We start from the raw sequence: 11,983 nt of genomic DNA on the forward strand, positions 1-11,983 counted from the left end.
GTTTGGAAGATCTGCTTTTCAGGTTTCCTGTTGTAACTTTCAGAAACTTCCAAACCGAAATGTAATATTAGTAAAGCATAGATGAGGAAACCTTGACCTCGCTTGGAAAGCCTTAAGCAAAAATCTCAAATAAGGGAACAGAAGAGAAGATGCACTGGAATAATTAAGAAGCAACCCAAATCCCTCCCCTCAATCTTGTAACATATGCTCTATAGATTCTATTAAATAACTTCAGCTAATAAGCAGGTAGGGATTTCGTTCTGATTTTAAGAAGACGCCATTCTGATATGCCAATGGACCTTTCAGACAGACAAACACTATTGACAATGGAAGCAGCAATCTATATTTTATTTCTGACAGGAAAGGAGAGTATTAATCACAAAGAGATCGAGTAGAAATGGGAAAAAGAAAAGTTTCCTCGCTTTGGAAAAGGGAAAAGGCAAAGCAAACTACATCAAGATATGGAGCCCTTGAGACATCACGGTCATCTTTCAAATAGATGACCTTATATGGAGCCCTCGAGACATCACGTCCATCTTTCAAATAGATGACCTTAAGCAGTAGACTCTAAAGCTGCATAAATGCAACAGAGAAAACCCAAACCGGCATACCCCTCGAATATATTAAGTCATCCCATATTGAATCTGCAATTTTGGCTCTTCCCAGAGTCTATACTGCTCTAGTCCAATTAATGTGGCAACCTTACCATTTAGGGAGTCAAAGAGGTTGCTAACTAAACATGCTTCTCTTAAATGTTTTGAATTATTACTATTATGACTTATAGTATTTTTAATGTAGTTTTCAAATATGTAACTTTAATTCCAAAAATTAATGAATCTATGTTCGAATTAACGCCGAAAATCAATTACTTTGACAATTGTACTCCTAACTTTGCCACATAAAGTGAAATGGAGGGAGTACTTTATAAAGTATATAAAAAATAATAAAATTGAAGACTATACCAAGCAAATTGTTTCTTTTAAATTTGATAAAAGTGAAAATATTAGACAAAATAGCTTTTGTATCGATTGGATAGTATTGACCATAGTTCTGTATTAGTCCACCCCAAAGGTTGACAGTTTCCCCAACACATCAAATGTTTACCTCACAATGAACTAGGATGCGGACTTTCTCAACTGGACTTCTCTTTCACACATTACTATAATTTCAAACACTTGCATAGCTAACTCAAAACACTACCATTTTACTTGTTATCCACATATGTCAAGCAAAGATGAGTGGAAAGAGTAAACTTACCCCCATTAACATAAGAGCCTCTGTCCTCGCCTCCTCTGTTTGTGGCACATGCATATTCATCTCATCGCCATCAAAATCAGCATTATAAGGGTTACATACAGATTCATTAAATCTCAATGTGCGCCATGGCATTATCCTCGCCTGCCAGAAAAAATGAAAAATTATAATTTGAAGACTGAATGATCCAAAGGCTCCAGTACCTGGACATGAGCCAGCAACATATTCATTCACGCATTTTTTATCAAAATAATAGTCACCCGATGAGACATGATTGACATTCTATGCAGACTTGGCTGTCTGTTAAACAGGATTATATCTCCATCTTCTAGATGTCGATCAACAATATAATCAAATTTCAATTCATCAGCATGACGCTTTCTAGAAGAGAACATCAACGATCTGCATTATACAATTAAGCTAGACTTTAGAAGATTTAGGCATGTGATTTACAGGAAGGGTTGAAAAAGTACAGTTCTTATATCTCAGTTCCATCAGGATGCCTGATAAACTTCGCACCAGGATACTTATTTGGTCCATTACGAACAAATTGCCTCAACTTCTCTATATTGTGCTGAGAAACTCGCTCAGGATATGTTAAAATTTGAGCCATCAGTATTGGAACAGCAACCTGCATATGTATTTGTGATTCTCCCTTCATAGTGAAATTTAATGATTGATATCGATCAAACACTAGTTCCGTGTCAGACCTCTGTAATTTTCAAATTTGGATCAGGAGATATAACAGTTCGGCCAGTATATTCCACACGCTTTCCTGAGAGATTTCCACGGAATCGTCCCTGCTTTCCTTTAAGACGTTGAGTGAAACCACTCAACGGTTTAGAAGATTGCATATTATGTAGTGGCACTCCACGAACATCACTGTTTATATATTGTGCGACTTCCATTTGCAGACTAGTCCAAAGATTCTATATCAATGTTGTAACATCGAGTAAGATAAAATAGAGGTCTGAAGTAGCATTAATAGACAGAAAATATCTGGTCAACATGCATCAGCAAATTGACAATAATTGATGCACGAGACATAAATTTCAAATTCCCTGATGTTTGGAGAAACCCTGCCTGTTAGCCTAAATAGACACTTGCTGACATATATCTCTCACAAGAAAAGCTCGCACTAAACATTCAGTAATTATGTCAAACCAATATCAAAAAGTTCAAGATCATTTTCCAGTGTTTCACCAGGGAACACACAGTTTAGTGGGATTGATATCTAGACTCAAGTGATGGTCGTCGTGTTCAATAAGATCGTGAAGAGAAACAAGCACATATTGCAAAAAGAGATAAATGAATGATGTAGTGCTGAGATTTAGCAGAACTAACAGAACTGCTAGACAAATTGAGTCAAATCGCTATCACAGTAGTTAGATTCAAAATCTACCCTACACTATCCTAGCAATTCAATCTTGAAGAGACAGTAATTTGCAATGGTGTGTCTGCAAATACCAAGATTTAACAGTAGCACAAGCTTTTTTTGATTTCAACACTTAAAAAACTATTTGATAAATATTTTACCTAACATAGGTTAAAAATCTACTGTAGTAGCTCTCTCCACAGGTATAATATGGATAAATTCTCCAATTCATATAAGGAGGTAAGGAAATCAACTTGGATGGGAGAATGTAATCCTTTTTTTATATATAAAAACGGAAGTATGTATTCCTAGTATTAGTACAAAAGGACTAGAATTTTATCTGCTAAACCAGAGAGTACAAAAGGACCAACCCAAAGGTGCAGAAGCACACAATATCTGAAAGAATTCCCATCAGTTGTAATGTGCATGCTATTGCATCATGTATCTTAAAGAACGTGTCTAAATTGGAAATAAAGTTATCAACTGGTTCGTTTCTACCGTGGGCAAAAGCTGATGTTAGAAAATAAAACACCGCAATTACAACCTGATAATGAGTTGGCAGAAATGGCAAGGCAAAAACGAGGTGACCAGAAGCAGACACAGAAATTTGCAACCCGCAACTAACAACCTCTGCCACTTGGATGTCCAATACAAGAATAAACTTCCCAATTTCTACGCTCTCAAGATTGCATCTTTCTCACTACCTTCCTCTACAACCCTGTACCTTGAGATGATCTCCCAGTTACTCCACTATGAGTTACTAAGCAGAGGTCTTCTACTGTTCTGATTGTGGTACACCCCCCGGGGCAGCTTTATGGAGTTCAAACATAAACAAGAATGCATGTTCCATCAACTTTTTGAAGAGCGTGAATTGCTTCATCAAGTTTGCTAAAGGAGGAATAATTAAACTATTTAGGTAGCCCTGTAACACACCCCAAAACATGTGAGTCTAATTCTTTTTCTTGGACCTTGACATGATGTGCTGCTAGCATATGACCCCAAGTATTGGGGGTGAAAGAACCGGTACATCCAACCTAAAACCTTAAATCAGGTGAAGTCAACCTAAGACCTATAAAGCCCCATTGGATGACCTTATTTATCAGATGTGAGGCTCTACATACCTCACACAACTCGGTTTTTGAGGTTCACAAGTGGACTTGAATGTGGACCTACAAATGAGAGACATGAATAATGTTAGAGCGTCAACACTAGGTGAGAGAATGTGTCATTGTCTTCTTATGAATTTGGACAATTCTCACCTTAGTAATTAAATTTTGGTGTTGAATCACGCCCCCAAGCTCCATTTTCTTCCCTTGGTATAAAGGTCAGGCCCATCCCTGTGGATGGGTTTCCAATGTTGGGCCCCACATTATTTTATAAACGGCTCAAATGTCCAATCCTGGGCATGCCAGGGGGAGAGGGTGTTAGAATGCTACACATTTGTAAGAAAAATCGTTGTTTGTCTTCATATATGTGGGCCAGCTTGCATATGGTGGGCCATATGAAAGGAAAGGAATGAGAGAATTTTCAAAGGAAGATCAAACTCCATTCAAAAGATCAAAGGGAAATGCATTTCTACTTTATGTTTTTGGTGTAAAGAGCAATGTATAGTAAATAAAATACCGATAGTGGACTTCCTAGGCTTTTTGTAATTAGCTATCTATGTAAGCACACTTTTGGAGGTGGCAAGCATACCCTTAATGCTGAAAAATACATGTTACCAGTTTTAAAAAAAACTTATATTCGGCTCCTCCTCATCACTTTTAAGGAAAATAGACTCCAGCTATCAAAATATGCTTAAATACTTCTCATCAAGTACACAATTACACTATAACATAAAAGAAATGCAACACATATTGAATATGAAGTCGAGGAGAAATTCGGTAAAAATTCCATCTAATTAACAACCAAAAAAAGTTACAAAAAGGTGATAACTGAGAACACTGAATATCATTGACTTTCAAAAAGAGCAGAAAGTCAACCAAAAATTACCAGACTCTTAACAGGAGTGCTATCAGACATCTCTTGATGAAGACTGGCATTTGCTTGAATAATGAACTTAAGCCTCTCCGTGATGTCATTCTCATTGCTGCAACAGGCAACTAAACAACTTCAGGAAGTTATCAGAAGTATTTGAATCTTAATGTGAGAGATAATAGCACTGCAAATGACAAAGCCAGGCTTCAAGTGGTAATTGAGCATCTATCATAATATCAATGCGTCACTCATGTAAAGCTACAAAAGAAGAAGAGTATTGGCAACAATCTCAGGGATTGAGGTTCCATAGAAAAAAAAATTAACACTGAAAATTGTTGAGCTAAATCAAAATGCAACAAAACTATGTGAAGTGTCCAATTAGAACTTATCTAGCCTATGTTTGGTAAAAAATGTAACACTTTGTCACAAGTAGAAACCATATCCAGATTCCTGCCAAATATCCTCCATGTTTTTCATGCTCTTATATCATAGGTGAAACATATGATCACCCAACAACCTACGCCTCAAAAAGTTCACATCCCAAAACAAGTAGCGCAGCTACCTATGAACACAAAATTGAGAGAAAAGGGAACTTATAAATAACTAAAATGCTTTTTAAGTGTGGAAAAACATTTGTGCAGTAAAATTTCTTCTATTGTCAACAAACATTCTAGATCAAAGTAAAAGTTATTAGACAAAAAAGCTGCATATGACCTCTGTGTTCCGCCATCCACAAATACTGAAGGGCGAATAGCTATTGGTGGCACCAGAATACTTGTAATAAGGAGTTTTTCTGGTCTATCACTAAGGTAGAGTAACTCACAATCCTGCATGCAAAACCATGAGAGAACAATGGTAGAAAAGATAATTAAAAAGTAGGACTAGACAACCAAGTGAATTAGTTTAGAAGAAGAACTAAAGAGCGTATGAATTAACAAAACATTAAACAATACCTCATCGGACATATTCTTGAAAAGGGAGTAAACTACTTTGGGGTCAATTTCTGGAGGCACACTAACAGATGCCCTGAGCTCTCTCTTGTCAGAGATAGCTACATTGAGCTCATCCAAGATACGATTTCCTTGTTCATGTATGATTTTTAACTGAACCCTTTTCACCATACCTACAATTAACAAAAATAAAAGAATAAGATAAACAATGAGATTGTGAGGGTACTATGACCATGCAAAGACCATAGAGTAACGCAGCCTCCCCTAATAATCAAAGTCTCAGATAAATCATTTGAAATTGTTGAAGACATAATTAAGCAAATGGAGAGACATTTATACCCTTAAATATAGATTTACTTTTTTGGTAGCTTTTGGTGCATACTAATTATTGTACATGATATAGATGCAATGGTAGAAACAATAGAAGATTTGCACAATTTGTAACTACGCTTGTTGCACTGGCCACTAGCTTAGTGCAAGTATTTATAAAATCTCTTATTGATTATTAAAAAAAATATATGCTCTTACTAACAGATTAAGTGTTTTAATGAGATGGTGGCACACTTCAACATGGTACCAGAGCAGATAGAGGTCCTGGGTTTGATTCTTAATGCCTCCCATTATTAAAAAGAATTTAACACATTTGGCTTGTGAAAAAAGAATCATGCCCTCACGTGATTGGGTGTGTTAAAGACATAACTAATTAAATAAAAGTTTGTTCTAACTAACAACTTAAGCTTTTAGTGAGATAGTCACACGGTTCAACAAAATTATATAAAGTTTGATATATTTTTTAAGGTAAATAATTTTATTAATAATGGAAAAAATCACCCATACACATTGTCTTTACTTCTTAGTATCATTTATAGTGTGTTTATACAGATGTTTTAGGATAGAATTTAGCTTTTCATATGTGTCATTTGACTAATCTTTAAAAAGTTGTGATAAAAGTATATCACAATAATGGGCTAGGAGGCGATCCTTGTTATTTGCTATCAGGTCAGAGAGAGACCTGACCCACAAGCTGGCCCCCTTAAAAACCTATTTACTTAATAAGGATCTATTATGCACAATAATATTTAACTAAATGATTTTTTTTAACATTTACAAGTTCAAAAAATATCCAATCATTTTATATTTCGCATTAGATTATTGATACAAAATTTTCATAAAATATTTTCAAATTAATGCTCTTTATAATCACGTGAAATACATGTGGAACGCAAATGCATAATGACTAGTCAATAAAAATGTATATGGAATCTAGACCGAACAAAGGACTACTTTCACCCAAAATGATGGAGATGGAGATGGAGAAGAATACCAAACCATTCATGTATCCGCATTTGGAACATGTGGCAGCCTTTTGGGAACTTGTCATGGTATTACACCTTGTCACAACCTTTTTAAGTAGCTCACTCTTCTTCAAAAACTCAATTCTTGGATTTCTCATCTTCTTCAAAATGTCTCGAAGCTCCTTGTCATCAAGAAGTATCGAGGAGCAGCACTGATCAAGAAAGCAGTTGCACAAGGAAAATTATTAAAGATACCAAGCTTTTGAGCAAGGACAGTGTAAGGGGAAAAAGCCAAAGGAAAATAAACTCTAACAAGGCATCATAAACTTCACTGATATTAGTTTTCTATCTCCAAAACATCATGACAAGGGAAAATCAACAACAAACCCAGTGTAATCCCACAAGTGGGTATGGGGTAACAAGGTCAAATTATCATAATCAAATAAATTATTGTCCTGACGTGGAATCTTACCAATTGGCTTTTGAAAACTGTTAGGATTGTTCAATTTCAACTTACTTAATCACTATTCATATTTATTTTTATTACTGACATATGATATATCGCAACTGACTAACTTTTGCAATGAAAATTCTCCACCAGATGATACTAACTTTACCTTCCGCAGATGTAGTACATTGCAAATTTTTTTATTCAAGATACAGGCAATTTCATGTTTGCACACACAAAATATGTTTTAAACCTTCACCATAATTAATCTACCTTACCCAGCACCAGGCATTCTATACCTTCCCCCAAAATTAATTCACCTTACAATTCTATGTATACACCAACCCCATCAGAATCCTCTTTTTCGTTGTTCTAAATTTGATTTAGAGATTTTGTTTGCCTCTGAAACTAGCTTTTACATGTTAACTTAAGATTACAGCGGGATAGCAGTCTTGCTCCTCAAACATCTCATTTACTTCTTCTATCATGTTAATATAAAATTACTAGTTTTTTACATATTAATTTAAAATTACTTTGTAATAGCAGTCTTACTCCTTTTAAAGATACGACACATGGGCCTAACTCTACCTCAAAAGCTAGTTCATTGGGGAAAGATTGTCCAAGTCCATATAAACAAACCACCAGTCAATTCCCCAACCAATATGAGACTTCTACCCACTCTAACACCCTCCTTCACGCCCAGGCCCAACTGGAGCGTGGATCAGGAGCCCAAACGAGGATGGTCTGACTCTGATACCATGTAAAGATATGGCACATGGGTCTAACTCAACCTCAAAAGCTAGCTCATGAGGGGAGGATTGCCCAAGTCCATATAAAAAGACCACCGGTACATTCCCAACCAATGTGGGACTTTTACCCACTCTAACACTCCCCAAACATCCCATTAACTTCTTCTGTCATGTTAATATAAAGTTACTAGTTTTTACATGTTAATTTTAAATTACTACCTTTTTCCCCATTACCTCAAAATCATTCTCAACTACTTCTGCTTCTTTCTTTGATTCTTCTGTTGGGTGAAACAATTTCATCAATCAAACACCAAGTCAGTGTCATGATGTGTACGAACCTCTGCTTCTTTATCCCGAATTTGTTTCAAAAATGTTTTGTGCCCCCAAACCAGCTTCTACTTTTCAGTGAATTCCCATAACTAAAAATTTGATACCAAAATGACACATATTTTGATCTGTATGAGCATTTCTACTACTTTTTGTCAACCAGAAACGGAAGTGTTCATATGGACCAGACAGGCTTTTTTAACCCCATAATAGACTTAATTTTTTAAAGAAAAAAATGTTTATAATAAGCAAGCATGCTTAATACTCAACCTCATTCTTCACTATTTATTTTGGACCACGACAGAAAGAACTTTATAGTATGCAACAAGCAAACTGAAAAACAAAGAATGAAGGCTATAAAAATCAAGGTCTCTCACTAAAAGAATTATATCTAAAGGCTTTTCCTCCAGAGTTCATAATCGTTAATTAGAAAAATCAGGTTATGTATTGATTTTTAGAGGACATCTGCTCATACACATGTTTTCTTATCTTTTTCCGTATTGAGAGTCTTTGCGACAACTGCAATTATCTGAAATATTTATGTCAGATCAATCGGAAAGGCAATCTAATTCTGATAAATGACCTACCACTCTTGTAGGTTCTAAACTGACAATTCTGGCTGTAATTTGGCAATTTGCACAAGTATTGCATCAAAGTATTACATCAATTATATAGAGTGTCGATATACTATTTTTTTCCTTTGAGGATAGTAGGAAAGTAGATGTTTTTTTCTCATTATGCTAGATAACGTCTCTGAATACTTTTCACACTTCTAAACTATAATTTAGCATAAAACTATCAAAAAATTTAATCATTTATAAACTTAAAATTAAAGTTACCAGTGACTCTTTTTTCAACCGAAGTAATTTCTAATAATTTGGGTACTATTTTTTCCTCACTACTATCAATATGATGTGGAAGAAAAATTATACTTCAGCCACTGTGCCAGTCAAATTGCTTTCTTGAAGTTATAAAATGTTGACATACCAAAAAAGATTAACTGAAAACTACGAATAGCATTTTCAATCTTTAAACCAGAAATCGCCTATTGCTGTATAAGATTAAAGAAGTTAAGTTTAAATAAGATATCACCTTGCATATGTACTTCAAGATGTTCACCACAGTGCCTAAATATCCAACATTATAAACTGGTAGAGCAAGAACCAAGTACCCATAATGACCTGGACACTCTCTAAAGTTACCATAACATGTTTCACAACATCCATTCTTGTTTGGAGGCCCCTGAAATCCAAAACTTCCTATAATCAAGATAGCATCAAAGACACAAAAAAGTATTTGGTAGACAGAAAATATATAAAGAGACTTCTCAGAGAGAAACATGAAGCACAAGGTTGTTGTTCCATCATCTACTCCTAAAACAATATAACTTTACTTAGCTTCCACTCATTCAAACTGATATGAGTGGCTCATAAATTGGTAGCAATTATAAACCTGTAGATTAGCTCGTAATTTTAAACTAAGATTTCTTTCCCATTCTTTTTACCAAAAGATTCTTTTGTAGACTTTCTGTTGTCCTAAATTCACATGAGGAAAGAAGCAAAGAAGCACCAACAACATAAACTTTTTGTCTATGGTGTGAAAAGAGCAAAATTACAAAAGAGCTTTCGAAGAAATAGAAATTCCGGTATGGAAATTAAAAGTGGTGATCTTGTTTACTTTTTCTTTTGGTGCTCTCGGTCAACTTTTTCGTCTCTTGGATAATATTTCAGCACATGTTCTGCCAGAGTTGGGACTCATGACACGCAAAGATCTTAATTCTAGCTTACCTAAATTGTATACATGTAATTACTAATTACTATGAATTTTCCAACTAAGCCAAGCTAATTCCTCAATTTTCTTCTCACAGCGAGTGTTTGGCTGTACTTGTTTGTGAATGATCAGAGTCCTAGAAAAGACGAACTTCACGCCAAATCAATTAAGTCTGAGTCTTCATTCATGAAATACTCATCTCCAAAAAGGTTGCATATGCTATGCTCCAACAACAAATAGACATGTTACCTTAGCAATTTATCCTATTTTGAGATATTTCCCCCCTTTTAACCCAGCATTGCAAATAGAAACCTAATTCCTCAATTAGTCTTTGCTCTATTAGGTCCATTTCATTCCAATACTATAAAATTCATCTTCTAAGACAAATCGAGAGTTCTCATTCACCCCGCCACCACAACACCCCCTCCCAAAAAAAAAATTACAAGTTCCCTGAAACTAGAAATACTCCAAACCTAACAGTTATTGCTACACAGAGATACAAGTCTCTAACCAAACCAGAAAGACTCCTAATGCACACCCAAACCTAATTACTGCTATACATATTCCAACTTCTTAAAACAAATGGAAAGCTATTTTCCTTGCATCAAAATCTTCAAAATTCAAAAGGATACAAGCTAGAAACTAAAGAGAACATTCGTCGATAAGAAAACAGAATTTCACATTCCTTTTCCTTTTCTACACTCATCTCTCGATGCTCTAGAACATATAACATGGCATACCATCATTCTTTTTTTATTTTTGATGACCGTGGTGTGAGGCCAGCTTTGGCACCTCGACTAATTCCACGGTGTAGTTGTCACCTATGGAAAGAATAAAATTCACAATTAGTCATACAAAATTTCATTAAACAATTTTCTCTAGTGGGTTAAGGTAAAGATATACATGGGGTCTATATAATAATTCAGAGAAAATAAAAAGTTAGAAAGTTCGACAAAACAAAAAGGTTTCAAAATCGAATCAATTAATTTCAATGAGTTCTTAACTTTCACTAAAGATTTTTATATACGTTCTTCTATAGATATGCAAATATAGAATTTTATTTTAATTTTAGTCTGCAAATAGGTCGATGGGGAAAATGAAACTCCCCACCTTGGAATAGAAATGATCTTTATTCTTTTGTCAACAAAAAAGTTATTATTCAGTGAATAGTAAATAGAGGATTTCCTAATTCTCTGGTGTTATTTTGTATGAAACCTCATGGCTCTCGACCTATTTATTGACCACTAGGCCACGCCGTGGCATAACATCATTCTGGAAAGTCAGATTTCTCTTAATTTGGTGTAAATTGTATGTTTATGACAAGAAACAAAACTAAACTGCATTTTACTCCCTGCAAACCCGAAAAAGAATCCAGGGCAACAACTACACCTCCATATATTGAACCACAAATTATATAGTATAGTATATATAGACACGTTGGAATCAACCTTCTATCAGGATGAACAATGTAGATAAGAGAGTTACCATTCAGGGGTCTAACAAGACATTTTGAATAGGCTTTTTAGTAGATTCATAATAAAGCCCAAGGTACACTTCAACTTCAGCTAATTTCAAAATTTCAGCCTCTGAAAAGAGGGAAAATTGAATGCTTTTTCTGTCCAACAACATTAAAAAAAAAAGGATCAACAACTACTGACATCTTTCTAGGGCCAACATCTTCAATGTAAGGCTATTTTGTGACTTGGAAGGAGTTTTATATTCTCTTCATCTTCCTGGGCACCACTCAGGAAACCCAAAAAGGACTGTTTTTTGTGGGGGTTTAAGAAGATGCTTACTGGGGTTTATGGGGCGCCAGTGACAACGATGGACGGTACAGA

General features: G+C 35.1%; 1 pseudogene; it reads right to left on the reverse strand.

The window, feature by feature from the left end:
* The window catches only part of LOC129893505 (DNA-directed RNA polymerase III subunit 1-like), a 59,632-nt pseudogene extending 47,649 nt beyond the window's left edge, over positions 1-11,983 (reverse strand).

This window comes from Solanum dulcamara, chromosome 6 (genome assembly GCF_947179165.1).
Source record: "Solanum dulcamara chromosome 6, daSolDulc1.2, whole genome shotgun sequence".
Taxonomy (NCBI): domain Eukaryota; kingdom Viridiplantae; phylum Streptophyta; class Magnoliopsida; order Solanales; family Solanaceae; genus Solanum; species Solanum dulcamara.